Here is a 15,265-nt window from a genome sequence, read left to right as displayed (position 1 = left end):
GGAACTTTATTGTACAGTAGCTGCGTTTTATCGAATGTAACCGTGGGAATGTGTTTGGGACATGCAATGACCTTATATTCACAAAGCATGAACCGGTAGGAAACATAAAATCGGAGTTATAACCCATTTGTACCCTTTTGCGTTTCTTTTTTTGAAGAGTATATATATATATATATATATATATATATATATATATATATATATATATATATATATATTAGTTAGATGCCATATAATGCAATACACATTACAACTATATTAAAATGAAATTTGAATTTGGTGCATACAGTTAAGACATATAGATGCTACATACTATGAATCATTACTATTTACACACGATATTTAAATTCAATTTAATTGTTTTTATTTTGTGCTAGTGTGTCATTAAAAATTCATTCAATTTGAAATCAACCCATGGGAGAGAACTAGTGTTGCCTTGCTGAGTCGTACGCCAGTTATCTCCGATGATATATTCTCTTACAATTCAATACTATACATCCATTGAAAGCTCAGCTCTCTTTCACCAACAATGCGTCTGATTGTCCCAATAGGTTCATCCCAGATGAACGGAATGGAATGTAATGCTTAAAAGTGGGCAAGTGTGGATTGGGGTGCGGTAGGATAGACAAGCAGACAAGAGTGGGTAAGAAGAAAAAAAAAAGGTTTAAAGTTTTTTTTTTTAACGACACCACTAGAGCACATTGATTAATTAATCATTGGCTGTAGTATGTCGGCAAGATAACAAGAACATTATTAATTGAAGTATATAATTGAATGTCCACAGACGGTAGTTCAGAACAAACATTACAACATAGAGGAGCAATAGTTAGCCGACATATTTGAAGACTTTCAGGTTTTAGTTTTCGGGTGTCTTCTAAAAGCGGCCTCGGTGGCGTCGTGGCAGGCCATCGGTCTATAGGCTAGTAGGTACTGGGTTCGGATCCCAGTCGAGGCATGAGATTTTTAATCCAGATACCGACTCCAAACCCTGAGTGAGTGCTCCGCAAGGCTCAATGGGTAGGTGTAAACCACTTGCACCGACCAGTGATCCATGACTGGTTCAACAAAGGCCATGGTTTGTGCTATCCTGCCTGTGGGAAGCGCAAATAAAAGACCCCTTGCTGCTAATCGGAAGAGTAGCCCATGTAGTGGCGACAGCGGGTTTCCTCTCAAAATCTGTGTGGTCCTTAACCATATGTCTGACGCCATATAACCGTAAATAAACTGTGTTGAGTGCGTCGTTAAATAAAACATTTCTTTCTTTCTTCTAAAAGCCTGGGGTTAAAAAAAAAAAATCGGTTTGGTAAGTGGCAGTCCTCTTATGTCGAAACTGTACCGATCTTATTCAATCATCCTTTGACTCTGTCTTGTGCAGAAGTATGATTTTCAATAAGTTAAATTCTTCCTGTCAAAGTAGCGGCTATAAAACCAAACATCAGTGCACAACTTAGTGGATTGAAAGTTTGTTTTGTTTAACGACATCACAATGTCAAACATTTGGTAATTCTGGCATATACATATCATATTCTAAAAGGAACTCGACTACATGTTTCCATTAGTATTTGTATATGCACTTTCTCACAGACAGGACAACACATAACACGGCATTTGAGATACCAGTCGTGGGGCACTGGTTGGAATAGGACAAATCCCGATCAGGAGATCAGTGAATATGTGACATACCACATCACCTATCTTAACAATGAACCTGGCTGGGAAATACGGCCAGACAGCTGATATATGTGTCCAAAAAGCCGTGCTTAGACTTTATTTAAATACAAAAGATGAATGAATAAAATAATGAATGATATAGTGAATGGAATGACCAATTAATGAATGAATTATGGAATGACTGAATGGATGGATGGATGGATGGATGGATGAACGAATGAATGAATGAATGAATGAATGAAAGAATGAATGATTGGATGAATGATTGGATGATTGGATGAATGAATGAATGAATGAATGAATGAACAAATGAAGTGAATGTTAAAGTTGAATCACTGTCGAATCCAGGGAAGAGTCACAGGGGTCCAGTAACCCCCCTGCCTGTTTAAAGTACCCTTTTAAATCAGTTTTAAAAACTCATCATCCACAAAATTGCTCAAAAGATCCATTTCTAAGCATATTTATTTTAAAATGTTCCGGGAAGCTTGCCCCTGAAACCCCCTATAAACCTCGCTCAATTTGGGAGCTCGGCAAAGTCAAAGTTGCCTTTTTTGGACTTTTGTAAGCCCCCTTTACAAATTCCTGGATGCGCCCCTGCTGAATTAATACTCTGTTAATATTCACCGCGTGAAGGCCAAATGCGTCAGACGGTAAAGAAGACACTCAAGCGGTATTTTCTCCAAGCTGTCCGACTAACAACGTTGTTTATTTTGTAAACATCTTAAGTGATGCTGTCAGACTGCACGGCTAATAATATCTCTTTTGTAAACATAGCAAACTCTGAACAATCGATAATATCTTATTCTTACAAATAAATAGTAGACGTTTGTTCCGTTTATCGCATACTGTCTGACGTTCCGAGCTGTCGATGCTGTTTTACTGAACGCACGCACAGTTCGCGTTAACTCGTGTTAATTCGTGTCGTTCGTGTTAGTTCGCACTATTTCGTACTCGATGGCCGCGAAAATGTTATTTGCTTTTTCCTTTGGTTATTGTTACATTATATATCACGCACTTAGTACGTTGAGAATTAGCTTACCATATTTAGAAACAAAATGTCACAGGATATTTAGATATTGTATAACAAACTAGTTTCGTGTTGTTCTGTAGAATCTATGGCTGGTATTAATGTTTCATAAAATGTGATGTTGGTTGTTGATGAATTTTTAAATACTACTCGATCAAGGTCATTTCCTTCTCTTGACTTTACTAGGTCATCATGTAGCTTAGTATAGCAAGCCAATCATTAATAAAAATAAATATAAATGTTAATTTTATGGTGGCTAATGTTTCTTTGACACGGCACAAGCTTAACTGTAGCGAAAAGATTTTTTTTTCACAACACAATTCATTTAGTTTTTGCACCTCATGACTAATTCTTTGTAAAAAACACTTGTAATTTTATACAATGTATTAATGATATATTATGATATCAAACCACATATATAATAAGCGGTCTGCTTGAAATATTTCAGTGGATACTGTTTACTGATGATTTAAAGGGACATTCCTGAGTTTGCTGCATGGTAAGATGTTTCCGACTAATAAGATACTTCTACGATTAAACTTACATATTAAATATATTTTCTTGTTTAGAATATCAGTGTCTGTATATTCAATGTGTTTCTGGTCGTCTTAATATGTGTAAGAAGCCCAAACTGGATTTTGTCTTCAAAACATATTTTAGGAAATAAATTGAAATTTAACCTAGTACAAATATTAGAACGATCAGAAACACGTGTAATATACAGCCAGTAATATGTTTATGCACAAAAATATATCTGATATGTAATTACAATCGTTAAAAAGTCTCTTTTAGTCAATAACGTCTTAAAAATTGCGGCAAAGTCAGGAATGTCCCTTTAAAATGTTTGTATCTTCTGAGAATGGGCCTTTAAAGGTGCTCTGTCAAAGTTGCAGTAATGACGGTTCCCGCCAAGAATATTTTTAAATCTTTGCTTTGAAACATAAAATTTATACCTTCAGCTGTTATATGCCTGTACAAAATTACAAATAAATAAATCCATTTACTCGCAGAAAAAAAAGTATTTCAACGGGAAATCATGAGTGTATCATACGCATTAACTAGTGATGTACACATGCAAGACACTAAGTTTCCCCGATAATTCTTTGCAGACAACTGACAAAGAGACAAAGATGATGACCATGCTATATTTAGCCACAAATTATGCGTCCAGTACAAAACTTTTAAAAAGTATTCTCGAGTTAATTATGGAAAAATTACGCGTGGGATCGATTAATTTGTAGTTATTTATTGCAAATAAATGTGCCCCCCCCCCCCTCCGAAATATTGTAGTTTTAACTTCGACATAGTACCTTTATTCATTCATTTTAAATGATGTTCGTGCTTATATCCATTTAAAGTAAAAGAACGCTGTCCTGGGCACACACTTCAGCTATCTGGGCTGTCTGTCCAGGACAGCGGGTTAGTTGTTAGTGGTTAGTGAGAGACCCATTGGGTCGTGAAAACTCGCTCTGGGTGGGAGCCGGTACCGGGCTGCGAACCCTGTACCTACCAGCCTTATGTCCAATGGCTTAACCACGACACCACCGATGCCTGTCAGAACCTTTAAATTAATGGTAAAGCAAGGGACTACAACTCTGAACATATTTGATAATTTGTAATTTAAGTATACTTTTTTATTATATATTTTATGCATTTTAATCATGTAACATTAAATACACTATTTCAACAAAATGAATATGTCAATTTAAAGGGACATTTCTGAGTTTGCTGCAATTTTTAAGATTTTATCGACTAACAGAGACTTTTTAACGATTGTAATTACATATCAAATATATTTTTCTGCATAAAATATTAGTGGCTATATATTAAACGTGTTTCTGATCATTTTAATATTTGTACTTGGTTAAATTTCATTTTATTTCCTAAAATAATTTTTTTCGTACGTACGAAATTATTTAAAAATAAAATCCAGTTTGGGCTTCTTACAAATACTAAGACGACCAGAAACACATTGAATATACAGATACAGATATTCTAAACAAGAAAATACATTTAATATTTAAGTTTAATCGTAGAAATATTTTATTAGTGGGAAACATCTTACAATGCAGCAAACTCAGGAATGTCCCTTTAATTGGAACGTTTTAAAGTTGTAAGCTATGGGTTGTAAGTTGTAAGATTTGTATCAATACGTAATGGTGCAAGAGTTCAGACAAGGGACATAACCGACATTACAACCATTGTCAGTAAACACCGTATTTTGTAATTATTTTATTTTTTTTATTGAAAACGAAAGAAGACAAAATTTCACATATAATAATATGTATCTGAATCGCGAAAAAACGCTTTATTGCCATTAAAATTTATTTTGAATTTTTAATAATATATTTTGTTTTATGTCTTTACTATTGACTACAAGAATTATATTACACGTTTAAGATGGTCATGATGAGCTGCAGTGTGCACACGTGTAATGAAGAATAACTCGTACAGAAAATACTAAAAGCACCTGTCCAATTCTTGTTTGCTTTGCAACATAGGTACTCGCTCGAGGTTCACTGGATCGGATAATGATCCCCTCGGAGAACCCACTGTTTTCTCCCGTTCCAACAAGTGCCAGACGATTGGTATAACAAAGTCCGTGGTACGCATTGCCATCTGTGAAAAAGTGTATATAAAAGATGCTATGCTGCTACAGAAGTAGACTATATGGCGGCAGTTGGTTTCTTCTTTCATTATTGAAACCCAGTGTGTGTTCAGGAGTCCGAGTGCTTGCGAACAATTTGACTGGACCCATGGTGTTCTATTCTATTATATTCATTTTGTTTATGGCACAAACAGTAGTCTAGTGAGCGACCACAATCGCTCGCACTCCCGAACAACGTCTCTAGGCCCATGCTTAAATACATTAGACTCTAATTTAGAGTCGAGACTGAAATCTTTAATGACGTGAATCCAGTTTGAATGGTGTTGCCATAACGTAAAAGACTCTTTATTAGTCCCGAATCTAGCCATTAGAAGATTTTCACGAGCAAGTATCTTATCTCTAATATATCTACTAATTGCAGAAACAGATCAACACTGCTATATACCCCGAGCACAGAGAAACCTTAATTTTCACCAGTCAGATCGATCCAAGTTTCACAGACACCATTGCTGTCTTCTGTTGTTCATTTTGAAATATATTTTGACATGGCTTACACCAGATGTCTTAATGAATCTTGATAAAAAAAAGAATAATATGTCAAGCAACAAAACCTCCTTTTTGCCAGCATTGCGAATTATGTAGTTATGAATGCCACCGGAAATATGTGACGCCATACAGGAAGTACATTAGAAAGTTGTAACGATCCCAGGAAAAGCAAGATGTGGGTGGAAATCGATATTGTATGCCTACTGTAACTAGGATAATCTTCTTATTCAGTCACGAGTATAAGAAGAGGTAGAAAACGACGACGACGAAACCACAACAGCAGCAGTAGTAGCAACAACAGCCAACCACAACGACAACAACGACAACAACAAATCGACAATATAAAGATGTTAGTTGTATGTGGGTGAAATTAAACCACTGAACCACTCCAACCCTTCAAAGCATATTGAATCACACACACACACACACACACACACACACACACACACAAACACACACAGCCAAACATACGTATGAAGAATCTATTGCTGCTAATGAGAAAATGCAACGGATTCTCTCTGACTACGTGTTACAACGATCAAATGTTTAACATACAACATCCGATCATTAATAAACCAATGTGCTCTAGTGGTGTCGTTAAACAATACAAAGTTTAACTTTTATTAATAGCTGAATACTAATTATTACATTGCCTTCGAATCGAATTTATGGCAATGCTGGTCATTAACTGGACATGGTTGTGAAGATAACGTAACGTTAAACATTGTCAATGCGATGTGAATCGATGCGTAGGTTCCAGTCTCGTTAATGTATACTACTCAAAAGAATTTAAGGGTCAGACGATATTTTCGACATTATTTTCTGAATGTCAATTATATTAGCTAGACCATAATGTTACGCATGGTATTGTTCCATTTTGACGAAAGTGGGTCTAAGCAACCCATAAATGAATTAAAATCCACTGTCATTGACACTGTCGACTAGTTCTAATGGCGAAAACATGCTTACATTTGCACGTAAATTAGGGCGAAAGCGAAAGGTCTGCTAAGTGCCCATAACTTGCTTTTTCACAAAGCGCTTCATTTGCACGCTTTGCACGTGTATTCCATGTTCCCAATGCTGAATTTCCGTATAATTGGAGCTTGCCTTCGTGTACGGTGCACACTGCAAATTCGACAATGGTACGACTTCAACTGACTATCGAAGATCGAGGAAGGGCTATTGCTTGGCTTCAGGATGGCAATACGCAAAGAAATGTTGCTCTGAGACTTGGTGTCAGTCAGAGTGTCGTTGGCCGACTGTGGCAACGGTACCAAGCAACGAATTCTGTTCGAAATCGTCCACGTTCGGGAAGACCCCGAAGCACTACAAATAGAGAGGACCGCTACATCACCAATATGGCTCTACGTCAACGCACAACCACTGCACGCCGATTACGTGACAATCTGCGGACTGCGACTGGAACTCGAGTGTCTGATCAAACCATACGCAATCGTCTGAGAGCCAATAATCTACGCTGCCGTCGCCAGGCTGTTCGACCACCACTCATACCACGTCACAGAACGGCCAGACGTCACTGGTGCACGCTTCATCTGCGATGGCAACGTGTTCAGTGGGGTCGAGTGATGTTCACTGATGAGTCCAGGTTTAGTCTCCAGTTCAACGACGGTCGTATTCGTGTCTACAGACGTCCTGGGGAGCGCTTCGCTGACGTTAACGTTAGACACCGTCACCGGTTCGGTGGTGGCAGCGTCATGGTGTGGGCGGCATCTCTATCCACCACAGGACCCCCCTCTATGTGGTGGATGGCAGTCTGAATGGAATCCGCTATCTGAATGAGATTATCCGGCCGTTGGTTCTCCCAGGCCTTCAGCAGATTGGCGGCGGGGCAGTTCTGCAGGATGACAATGCCAGACCCCACCGCGCCAGGGTGGTAACGGACTTTCTCAGACAACAAGGTATCGCCAGGATGGATTGGCCAGCATATTCGCCTGACTTGGCCCCAATAGAGCACGCCTGGGACGAATTAGGCAGGAGAGTTCGGGATAACCATGCCCCTCCGGCCAACCTTCATGATCTGGGTTAACTTCTTATGGCAGAGTGGCAGGCCATTCCCCAAGAGTTCTTCAGACGTCTGATCAACAGCATGAAGCAACGATGTGTCGAGTGTATTCGCGCCAGGGGTGGATTCACACACTATTAAACGAATGTTCTAATGTGTAAAATCCATGTTTGACAACCTTCAACTTTGACAGCATGTCATGTGACTTTCTTGTATACAGTGACGTTTATTTGTGGGGTTTTGTAAATATGGAACAATAAATAAAAATGTTGGTGTAGTTTACATCATCAATCTAATACACTCTGAAACTTATTTGGTTATAACTTTTTGAACCTTAAATTCTTTTGAGTAGTATATTTTGTGTGTGTGTGTGTGTGTGTGTGTGTGTGTGTGTGTGTGTGTGTGTTATAATGTTTTAAAAACGATTTCGTAGTTTGGAATTAAACATGGGAAGTGTGTGCATAACGTTGCCTTCGTCACTGAATTTGATGCTTCAGATGTTGGAATTCGACTCTGGTATGACGTCTTTCACACTTTGTGACCCTTTTCACTTCCTCGGAAATCGACAATATCATTGGACAAACTCAATAGTCTACGTCATAGAAATGAACACCGTGACCTAACCTCGTCTGTCATTAACATGCTCGCTTGCACGTCATACCTTCGCCACTGAAATGCGATGCATCAGATCCGGGTATAACGTCTTTTGCACTTTGTGGCCCTTTTCAATTTCCAAATCGGTATATTCCGTGTCACAGAAAAGAGCATAGTGGTCCAATTCCGTCTGTCATTAATATGTTCTGTACACGACACATCTGTTGTTATTAACAGTGATGATATCAACGATCCTCACCAATTACCCACTCACAGACACCAGGCATTATACAGAGTACGTTCAAATCTCTAATAGCCAGCGAATGTCGAAAGATGTCAAGATTGGAGATTAAAATATAATGGAAGAAAGAACTTCAGAGAGTTGTAGTGTCCTTGATTTATAGAGTCATAGAACAAACCCATTTTGAACGACAGAAAAGGGCTGTGGCTTAGCGAGGTTAATTAAAACTGTGATATAACACGCACATGTCTTATCTTTCTTAGAGATGTGCTGAGAATTGACAGAAGGCGGATAAGTCGGGACGACAGTCAGCATTGTATGGGAAATGTTAGAGACAAAACTAGGTAGCATTTCAATGAATGTTATTTTCAAATTTTGGTAGAATGTTAATAAATGAAATTCTAAATCTTATTTTGGATTTTAGGTTCATTTCTTTTTTATAGGTAGCAATTTCGAATTCTATTTTAGAATATAGTTGAATGTTCGTAGGATTTTACTTAAACTTTAGTATGTGAAATTCTAAAGCTTAGCTTGGCATTTAGAGAAAATGTCTTAGTATTAAAATAAATCGCTTTATATCATGTTAATTTGACTTAAGTTGATCTTGATAAGGGACATTAAAAAGTGAATAATTTCTACATTTTATTCTTAATGGGGAAATCGTATTAGAGAGTATCCTACCAAGTCAAATCCTGTAGACGACAATAGTGACATATGTGACTACAACTACCTGCAGCATATCAATCGACATGAACACCACGGATATAAATACTACCGCTACTTACCCTTAAAGGTAGAAACTATTGGAGGTCAAGCTGCTCATTTCTGACATAACGGGTAGCGTCTATGACTACCCTAGTTCCGCACAAAATTTTAGTACTTTTATTTTATGGGTACCTCTATCAAAAGGTGGGTGCACCTCGAACTTCGACCCAGCCGGAAGTTATTTGGTTTATGACTACTATTGCTTGCTTCTGGTAGGTATCCTTATTTTGGTTGATAAGAAAACATGAGAAAGATATTCTTACAAAGCTGGTATTAGTGTTTTACTTCATTTACTTTCATATATTCAATTACGTTCAATCATGCTGTTTGTTTTTGGCACATACCTCAATGATCTGCTCCGATTGACCACATTAGGGGTTCTGTAGTTAATAATTAATTGTACTGATATTCTGATGTCGGTCATCTTACACGTGGGTGTTAATAGAGGTTAAATGAGTTAAGTATATATATTTAAAGCTGCAATCTCGATGTTATATTTATTATATTAGCTTTAAATGTTGTATGAAGTTCCTTAACAAACGCTCACATTTAAATGTTTTAGGTGTTGTTTCAACACAAACAAAAACAACAAACCCACAAAAAACCCACAAAACATTCCATCAAACCCCATAAAAAGAAACGAACCCCCACAACCCCCCAAAAACCCAAAGCCAAAAACAAATAAACCCCATAAACAAAGAAACCCCCATCAAAAACACGTTTTCATATATATATATAAGTATACTAAACAACAAAAGAAACTCGAATACTAATTTACTTTTGTTTAATTTATTTCATATTATTACATGTATTATCACATTTGTTCTTGCGCTTATTAAAATTATCATCGATATTTTGTTAACATTTTAGGCCCATTTTGGTAATCTAATCGCGTTTCTTGTGTTGTTCAGTATAGTATCCCAAACGCTGCCTATAGCTACACAAAACTGTATGCACATTGATAGTATAGTTGTCATTCTGACACCTCAAGTGTAATCAATGAATGCAATACTCCATGCACTCACTGTATGCGACATTCATCCAGACATAGTTCCTAAATAGATGAAAATAAAGTTAATCTTTTCGCTACACTCTACGTGTGATACCATTTAGTTAAAAGCCTTTCTAACAACGACCAATTTTCTCCTTTAGTTTCATTAGTAAAGTCATTGGTGAAACTGAGAGTTTAGAACCCCCGCAATGTATCGTGTATTGATCCGCGCGGTACAATGACCCCGCAGCGAGGTTATTAAGATTCGAAACCCCAAAAGAGGCTTAAAGGATCGATCCCGCCTTCTATCGTTTACTAATGCAAATCACAAACAAGATTTCGACTTTAAAGGTGCTGTGTTAACGTTGCAACAAATGAGGTTCCCGCCATTGTTTTCTATTTCTTTGAAACATAAAGTTTATACCTTCATCTATACGCCTATAGCAAATACACCCAAATAATTCCATTTACTAGTAGTAAAAAGAGAGTATTTTAGGGGGAATCTTGAGAGTGTGTCACACGCATTAACTAGTGACGTCACTGTTTTATGTGTACATATTCAACACGCTATTTTTTGTTGCATAATTCTTTACATCCAACTGACGAAGTAACACAGATGGTGACCATGCTATATTTATCCACAAATTATTCGGGAATTTCTCACCATATTTCAAAATCATTTAATAATGTAAAATAAGCCACAACTACATTTATGACAAACATTCTGGCAGTAATGCTAAAGCAATACATCCACTGCCGGCCCCAACAAATTTTCGTATCTACCAAGTTAAAAGGTCATAATCCCGTGAACAAATGGGTAAATCGCCATAAAAAACAACATCATCTGTAACAGTTCATGGTAAAGCTATACCCAAAATTCCAGGTCAATACCTTGAAGGCATGGCGAAAAAAGTCCGAAAAACTATATGTTGCACAGCTGGACAGACTGAAAGACAGACGGACGGAGACAAAACCTATAGTCCCCTCTGGTTGGGCCGGTTGGGGACTGATAAACCTATATGTAATTAAACTTCTGTCTTGAGATAGCAGACAAGTCTGTCCCCACGTTTTTGATTCTTGAAAATACTCACCTACTATGTTCAAATGCCACATGTACATTTTTAAGATCACTTCTGCCATATGTTCACTTCTGTTGGCAGACGATATGTTTGAGTTATTTTGGTGAAACCCCTTGACTGCTAACAAAAATGGGTCGTTGATATTAACCCGTACTGCACCTTGTGACCCGAGCTGGGTTTTTTGCATCCCGACATGATATGGAATGGATCTGTACCTTGGTATGTTTAAAGACAGTCGCGTGATGAGAAATCCACTGCTATCCCTTCTTTTGAAACGTAGCAGGTTGCTGTCCATCTGAGTAACAGAGCACACGTCTATTGACGAAATTTCCAAGCACATGTAGGCGTTGTTTAAGGACACAATTCCCTGACATTAAAAAGTCGTTTAATTTGTTGGGTTTTTTTTTTTTTTTTTTTTAAAAATAAAATTGCCGATACTAGAAACCGTTTTAAGACTTCACGGCTGGAGTATTGGAACTTCAACGGTTTCTATCGGTCCTTGAACTAGTACCGTTTTTATAAAAAACAACAACAGATTACTTGATCAAGTCACACAGTTATGAGGGAATCCTTTTAAGACTAAACATCGTCACGACCCACGTGTACTTAACGCTATTTACATAGGCCTACTTAGAAATACACCATAGTGCATGTATTAGAAAGAACTTGGATAGTTAAAAATTGTTTTGCTTAGAAACACTTACTCTATTTTCTGAGAACATTAACAGCATTACCCGGTGTTTAAAATTTGGCTCATTCTATGTCGATAGTTTTCAGATATGCAACATAATATTATTGAATGTCAGTTGCAGCTTTGTTTGAATAAATTTCAACAATGGGCAACTTACAAATAATTTAAAGTTTGCTTTAGTCGGTAGAGTACTCGCTTGAGGTGCTTGCGTCGCAGGATCAAACCACCTCGGTGGATCTATTCAGCTGATTGGGTTTTCCTCGTTACAACCAGTGCACCACAACTGGACAAAGTCCGTGGTATGTGCTTTTCTGTCTGTGGGAAAGTGCATATAAAAGATCCCTGGCAGCATTAGAAAAAAAAAATGTAGCGGGTTTCCTCTGATGACAACGAGTTAGAATTACCAAATGTTTGACATCCAATAGCCGATGATTAATTAATCGATGTGCTCCGGTGGTGTCGTTAAACAAAACAAACTTCTCGTACTCCATCTAAAATATGTTAAAAAGAAGAGTTTAATGGCCCATAACATTTTAAAAGTTATTGGTAATACATAATGAGAAGCAGGCCGAAAGGCTATACACGGCGCTAGACGTGGACAACGTCTTTCAAGTACGCTAACACGATTACGAAGCAATTACCGAACATTCAATACATAACTATCAACGCAGTGGTTGATAATAAATTATATGAAGTTGTTTGATGCGACGCCGAACACCATCCATACATTTGGTGTTCGCAAAAAACAGTTTCTATCCGATTCCAGCATTGCTTGAACTGACGTTTTAAGACGCCTCCATATTTTGTTTTGCCACCGTGACATATCAGTCCACCAAAAATAGAATTTGATCTTATGAATCTCAAGACAGATCGCACAGATGCAGTTATATAATATGACATCATTTCATGGAAATTGAAGACAGGTATCAAGATTACATTCCTTTTTATACATCAAAATTTATAATTTGGGCATATATTAAAGCCAACGGCTCGGTTTTACGAATCGATCTTTGCGCTAAAATCAACTTAAGTCCACAAGGTAGTTATGCAAGTAAGGTGATCTTAGCACTAAGATAGCTTCGTGAAACGGGGCCCAGCTGGAAGAGATTACGGACGCATGTGCATCCAAATACTAGTGTATCGTTTTTACCGACTCACTCTCGTTTTTTCCCCACATATGGACACATGAAACTGAAGCATTTCTTGATTGAGATGGTGATAACAAAGTCTCTCTTTTATCCATTGCCAATAAGGATGTTATATTTTTGGTGGTACCAGCTATATCGGCATTAAGGGCAATGAAATGACAGATTCTTCTGCCAAGTCTGCTTTGAACTTGCTCCATGGAGTCAATCGATCTGGCTCAATCGGTAGAACGCTCGCCTCGGGTGCTTTGGTCACAAGACCGAAGCCTCTCGTTGGACATAATCTCTGATTGGGTTCTTTCCCATCCCAGCCTATGTATTAAAGGTCGTGGTATATACTGTCCTGTTTGTGAGAAAGTGCATATACAAGATCCCTTGCTGGTAATATGAAAAATATAGTTTCCTCTAAGAATATATGCCTGAATTATCATATGATTGTCAACCGCTATCCGATGATTATTAAATCAATGGGAACTAGTGGTGCCATTAAAGAAAATAAACGTTAATCGTTTTAACGTGAAGCGCAAGAAAGGGCAAACAAACCAAGACATAAACAAGAAAGGGCAAACAAACCAAGACATAAACAAGAAAGGGCAAACAAACCAAGACATAAACAAGAAAGGGCAAACAAACCAAGACATAAACAAGAAAGGGCAAACAAACCAAGACATAAACAAGAAACAAAAACAAGAATCCTTATCGAACCAGCTTTTTCTGTCTGCCTAAACTAGGTTCTGATATTATCACAGTTGTAACAACCATTCACTAAAACGATGAACTTGATAGAGAGCAAAGAAGTTGGTCATAGCCGTTGAAAGCCAGTAAGAACGATCTCTAGTGGAGACACACGCCGGATTTTTATCTTTATTTTTAGAGAGTAAGACCAAAAAACCCATACATTTTCGTCCTCAAGTGACCCCTACGAGCCTACATTGGTTACAAAAAGATTCGAGCTACAACAACTGTAGTTGTATCTCTACTTTCTATGTGTAACATATTTTGTAAGATGAATAGGCGGATCGAAGCATTATAGGTTCTCTGGCTCTCTCTCTCTCTCTCTCTCTCTCTCTCTCTCTCTCTCTCTCTCTCTCGTGTGTGTGTGTGTGTGTGTGTGTGTGTGTGTGTGAAGACGATCAACATTTGCTAAAAGTAGGGTGGGTAGGATTCGACCTCCACCCCCTCCCCTCTGCACCCAAGCCTCGTTAAAGAGAATTCTACATACATTTGGTTGTCAATCCCTCCTTAAGAATACCAGCCATATTTCTCCTGAGAACATTGGTGTGAAAAGTACTAGCACCATTCATGTCAGGTCGACAACAAAATACACACCAATTACACACACACACACACACACACACACACACACAAGCCCAACAACAATCCAAACAATATACAACGTATACACAAAACAACACACACACACGCACGCACGCACACACGCACAACCCCCAACACAATAACACATTCATCGTTTGTGATGAAGACAAATCTAGCATATTAAATTCTAAAACAAAATATCGGGAGCAATGAAGTTATCCCAGTTCCATTTAATGTTTTGTTTATCAGAGCGGGTAATTATTTGATGGTGTGACTTCGTTTAACATAAAACACGTTTTCGTGGTTAACGAAGTACTCCATGGTGTAGATGGCGGGATAAAATGTCACTCTACGTTAGAGGTCAATTAGAAACCGTGATGGATATTCCAATTATGGACAACCGTAGCTTGTGGCGACCGGAGTGCGGGAAGGGGAGTATAGAAAACAGAATATTTTTGCTATAAAAAGGTAGCGAGTTCTATCTTTGAAGCACCGAGGTCGCGATGGTATTATGTGTTTCCACGTCACAGCCACGACTGATCAACCTAAGATCTTCATATACATGTA

The sequence above is a fragment of the Gigantopelta aegis genome, chromosome 6 (assembly GCF_016097555.1).
Source record: "Gigantopelta aegis isolate Gae_Host chromosome 6, Gae_host_genome, whole genome shotgun sequence".
NCBI lineage: Eukaryota > Metazoa > Mollusca > Gastropoda > Neomphalida > Peltospiridae > Gigantopelta > Gigantopelta aegis.
Note: the sequence above shows the minus strand (reverse complement) of the source record.